The following is a 6000-nucleotide window of genomic DNA, read 5'->3' on the forward strand; positions in this document are numbered from 1 at the left end:
AAACTCTTGTCAATGCAAAAGCAAAGATATTTGGTTTCATTACCAAGATTGAGTTATGTCAGAGACATATTAACAACAAAAACTTTAAACAGTTTCATTGGCTCCAAAAATGTGAAGTAACTGATACCGCTTTACTTGTTATTGTCAATCATTTGAATATTCTATCAGCTGATTTAAAAGAAAGATTTTCTGATTTAAAACAAATTGATTTCCCAACATGGATGATGCAGCCAATGTTAGTCAATTTGTCTGATATATCAAATATGCAGTATCAAGAAGAACTCACAGAATTGCAAAATGATGAGTCAGTTAAAGCTTTATTTAATATCAAAGGAGCGATGGCATGGCTTTGTGAGGAAACAGAAATCAAATACCCAAATTCAACCCAATGTGCAAGAAAACTATTGCTACCGTTTCCATCTTCATTTTTAGCTGAATGTGGATTTAGTGCTGAAAATGATTTACTGGTAAAAAAACAGAAATCGGCTGGATATAACACAATGTGGAGACTTGAGACTAAAGCTGACCAAATTGGAACCTAATATAAAATCTCTGTGCAGCAAGCATCAAGCGCAAGGATCACACTAAATTAAAATAATAAATTAATATAGAAAAATCTGTATTAAAATTATTTGGAATTTAAATTTCTGTTTTTCATTATATGTTTTGAAATTTTACTTACTGTGTTTTGTTAACAATTTCATTGTGATTTCTTCCTAGAACCTATCATTTATGTTTCTTAAGTGAACAAATCAATTTTTTAATGTTAAAATTTATGTATGTTACATAGGGGGGACATAAAAATTTTAGAAAGGTTAAGGTGGGGCATGGCACAAAAAGGGTTGGGAAACACTGCAGTAAGCTCTCGGACATCTCTCGGAGCAACATATTTGCTAATTTATCTCCACGGCGAAGTGAAATAAAAGACAAGATAAACGAATGGGACTATACCAAACTAAAAACTTTTGCACAGCTAAAGACAATAAGAACAGAATAAAAAGACAAACTACACAATGGGTGAACATATTTGACAATACAACTGATAAGGGGTTAGTAACCAAAATTTATAAAGAACTTGTAAATCTCAACACCAGAAAGACAAACGTTCCAATCGAAAAATGGGAAATAGAAATGAATAGACACTTCTCCAAAGAAGACATACAGATGGCCATTAGGCATATAAAAACATGCTCAACATCATTAATCATTAGAGAAATGCAAATTAAAACCACAATAAGATATCACCTCACATGCCGGGGTCCAGCCCCCGGGGGGGGGGGAATCCAGGGGTCCCACAGGAGGAGACGGCGTCGGCGAAAATCGAGTGAGAGAGCCGAATTCTTTTCTTTCTCTTTATTCTCTAGTTAGCATTTACTGCCAGGCATCTCTCCCAAATGCTAGTACAGCTTCTTTTTTATACACACACACCAAGTTACAATTACATGGTATTAATCATTGCTTCTGTTTCACTATGTTTACATGTTTCCAGATAACAGTTAATTTATATCTATAAACTACAAATCAGGTGGCAAATCATTCAAAGTACAATTAAAAAATAACTTGAATAGCGATAACAACATTGGTAAAAGCTTTTAAAGGATTAGTACTAACTAATAACTCAACTTTACTGTTGTTGTGAGTCAAGGGGCAGAGAGAGATTAACAGACAAAATCATTAAGGATTAGCAAAGGACGACCGCTTGCTCAGGCAAATGGCCTTGAGTTTATGCAGTGTCCTAACTTTTCTCACAAGATAACTAAAGGCTTGCCCATTAAGAAATTGACATAACATTAAGAGTAACTTTTACTTAAAGATATATAGAGTGCACTCGCAAGATAGCTTAGTAGCGGCATAATTTCAGAAGACATTAATTGCTATTGCTTCTATGGATGCCCCCCCATTTTTCTCTTTATTATCTGAACGAAAAACCTTGCAAAGTATATAAATCTCATGAGAATGTCTCACTGAGAAAGCCCAGCAACTGCCTTCAGTCATAAAACAAGTCTTTTAGCAAAACATTCTTTTCTTGCCGCCTGCGCTCCCATCCAATGCCACGCAACAGGCCACTTCACTACACTTTACCTAAGATTCTAATGTCTAGTTAAACTTTATTTATTTACTATATTCACACACTAGTTATATTATAACTATATTCTTCTTAGAGTGTTCCATCATCTGCAGGTCAGGTAAGCAAGAAGAAAGGAAAGTTTCTCTACTCTATCACATGAAAAGGCTAGAGAGGAAAAATGATGAATTAAGTGAAGGCCAAAAGATGCTCTGCGCAGCCACTGCCTTCTACCCATACACAAGTCACAATCTATTCTTTCTAACATGATTAAGAAGAAATTCTCCTACAAACTTAACCCTTTACGAGGGATATCATAGCCAGCCTCTTATATTTATGAGCCCAGTTCAAGGGGCTTACAGGCTTTTCTGTGGAACTTACACCTTCTGTCTCATTTTCAAAGAAATTACTACAAATCTACAGGGAAAGCATGGTACTATTATCCTTGTGCCACAAATAATAGCACAAACCCATAAAAAGGGGGATATAAGGCCAGATTAATTCAAAAAGTCAAAGGGGGAAGTATCATTGTGCCTTTGCTTTGCGGTGACTTTGTCAACCTGCAGCCGTTGGTCTTCACTGCGGTGACTCTGTCAACCAGCAGCCATTGGTCTTCTCTGCTGTGACTTTGTCAATCAGCAGTTTTTGATATTCTTCTGCTGTGACCTTGTCAGCCAGCAGTTGTGGGACTTCTCCTGCTGTGACCTTGTCAGCCAGCAGTCGTTGATCAGCTCCCGACACTCACACCAGCCAGAATGGCGCTCATCAGCAAAACAACACAGAATAATTGCTGGCGAGGATGTGGAGAAAAGGGAACCCTCCTGCACTGCTGGTGGGAATGCAGACTGGTGCAGCCTCTGCGGAAAACAGTATAGAGATTCCTCAAAAAATTGAAAATTAAACTACCTTTTGACTCAGCTATCCCACTTTTAGGAATATACCCCAAGAACACCATAGCACTGGTCCAAAAGGAGAAATGCACCCCCGTGTTTATGGCAGCATTGTTCACAATAGTGAAGATCTGGAAACTGATCAAGTGTCTGTCAGTAGACGAGTGAATTTAAAAGCTTTGGTACATATATACTATGGAAATCTACTCAGCCATAAGAAATGATGACATCAGATCATTTACAATAACATGGATGGACCTTGATAACATTATACAGAGTGAAATAAGTAAATCAGAAAAAACTAAGAACTATATGAATCTATACATAGATGGGACATAAAAATGAGACTCAGATACATGGATTAGAATGGGATGGTAAGGGGGTGTGTGGGGAAGATGGGGCAAGGAGGGAGAGTGAGGGGGTGGGGGAGGGGAGGGGCACAAAAAAAAACAGATAGAAGGTGATGGAAGACAATTTGACTTTGGGTGAGGGGTATACAGCATAATCAAATGTCAAAATAATCTAGAGATGTTTTCTCTCAACATATGTACCCTGATTTATCACTGTCACTGTATTAAATTTAATAATAATAATAATAAACTAATGATTGATGCTTCTCATCTCTCTGTTCCTGTCTGTCTGTTCCTGTCTATCCCTCTCTCTGACTCTCTCTCTGTTTCTGTAAAAAAATAAAATAAAATAAAATTTAGAAATAAAAAATATATTAATGATTATGTGGTATAATAATTATTTTTTTTAAATGCACACCAGTTAACAGCAGAGACACAGACTGAGGACACATTTAAAAGGGACCACATTGCAGTATAAAGCAAGTAACAACAAACTTCAAATATTTAAAATTATATAACCCTTTTCTTCCTCTCATGACATTTAACCTTGAAATTATTAGTCACAGATAAACCAGGAAGTCCTTATACTTACACTTACAAAATACAATTTTAAATAACCAGTAACATACATTGCTATTGGAATTCTAAAATAATTTTATCAACTGAAAGATAATAATTTTTAAAAACCTATGGTGCTCTGACCAGATGGCTCAGTGCATGGAGTGTCCTCCTTGTGTGCCAAGATTATGGGTTTCTTCTCTCATCTCAGCACCTAAGAGAAGTGACCAAGAAGTTAACAACTAAATGGAACAACTAACTAGAAAAATAAGTTCATGCTCCTCTCTCTATCTATCTCTCTCTCTCTCATCAATGTAAAAAATGTAAAACCCAATGGAAAACGTTGTGATAGACCTGGATCATGCTTAGTGCATTTCTCTTAACAGAAAGGCAGAAAAAGGAAAGAAAAACAAAAAAATAAACCTTCAGATCTCTCTTCAGATCAAGATTCTATTTTTCACCTAGGAAGAATGACTTTTCTTTAATATCAACAAACTCAGTTCTGCACCTCACAGTGTTTTATGCCCATTTCAGACTCCCATGTTTCTTCTCCTACAATAAAAACATTTCCCTCTCACTTCCCCCAAACCACCTGACCAGCAGTTTTTTGAGAAAACTCCTCCCAAACCTGAACCAGAGGGCTGAGGGGACAATGGACATCTCAGAACACAATGGGTTTTTCTAATGTGCAATCAAGCCTATGAATATTGGAGCCTTCTATCAGATTAGAGTAAATGGAACTTGAGACGTCTCCCTGAAGCAAAATAGAATCTCCCATTCACTTTGCTCTCTTTCTCCATCCATATCTAGCTTCCTGCCAACATAAACACAACTACTACTACTGAACAGACACCAGAGACCTTAGACATAAGCAGAGCCCTGTGAACCCTAGATGACTTAAGCTTAGAAGTGGACAAACCCACAAACCAAAAAGAAGTCTTGACAATGAACACCAAACACTGGTTTACAGACCCAACCAAGAGTAGGAAACACCAATGCCAGAGACTGACACAGCATCTAGGCCACCAAAGTCCACACATTATGCCCTAGAACTGGAGCTGCTCATGGGCCCAACACTGAAAACTGGGATATCAGGCTACATGCAAAGGGACCCCAGACCCCAGGTGCACAGCAGAATACAGATTCAACCATGAACACTGAAGACAGACTCTTGATCTGTGACCAAGACCCCATAACCAAACTTCAGACATGGAGCCAAATGAAAGACCCCACTTGCTGCATGACAGATTCAGGAGCTGAACCTGATACTCACATTGAAAACACAGCTGGGACTCCATAAAGGCATCTCATGACTTCCTAAGTCCAAGCATCAAGCTTCAAAATATATTTCACTACCAATGTAAATGTAGAATAAAGAAACATCACTAGCAGCCCTACCACATTCTACCAAACCCCACAAAAATAAACCAAGTAACTGACAGAGGGAACAGCAGTAATGCTTACCCTTAGCTGACACATGTCCATGATCTCAGCTGCAGTACTCTCCAGGACTTAGTGCCCCAGCCATTCATGTCACATGCCTGGCTCATTGACACTGTGGTGAATAAAAAAAATGTCCTTATACTTTGAAAGTTCTAGCAGCTGGGCTACTAATCAACTGAAACAATAAGATGAACAAGGGATATTCAATGTATAATAAAGCCTCAAGGGGAACTGATATTCCCAAGAATAGAAGACAATGAGCTTATACTGGGTATATAGAATACTGCAAAATGCCTGACCAGGCAGTGGTGCAGTGGACAGAGCATCAGAATGGGATGTGGAGGACCCAGTTTCAAAATCCCGAGGTCACCGGCTTGAGCATGAGCTCATCTGGTTTGAGCAAAGCTCACCAGCTTTGACCCAAGGTCGCTGGCTTGAGCAAGAGGTTACTTGGTCTGCTGAAGGCCCATGGTCAAGGCACATATGAGAAAGCAATCAATAAACAACTAAGGTGTCACAACAAAAAACTGATGATTGATGCTTCTCACCTTTCTCCATTCCTGTCTGTCTGTCCCTATCTGACTGTCTCTCTCTCTCTGTCTCAGTAAAAGAAAAGAACACTTCAAAAAACTGAATAACAGAGCTAAGATATTTTGAAAAAAATGTATTGATTGATCTTAGAGAAAAGACATAA

This window comes from Saccopteryx bilineata, chromosome X (assembly GCF_036850765.1).
Source record: "Saccopteryx bilineata isolate mSacBil1 chromosome X, mSacBil1_pri_phased_curated, whole genome shotgun sequence".
Classification (NCBI taxonomy): Eukaryota; Metazoa; Chordata; class Mammalia; order Chiroptera; family Emballonuridae; genus Saccopteryx; species Saccopteryx bilineata.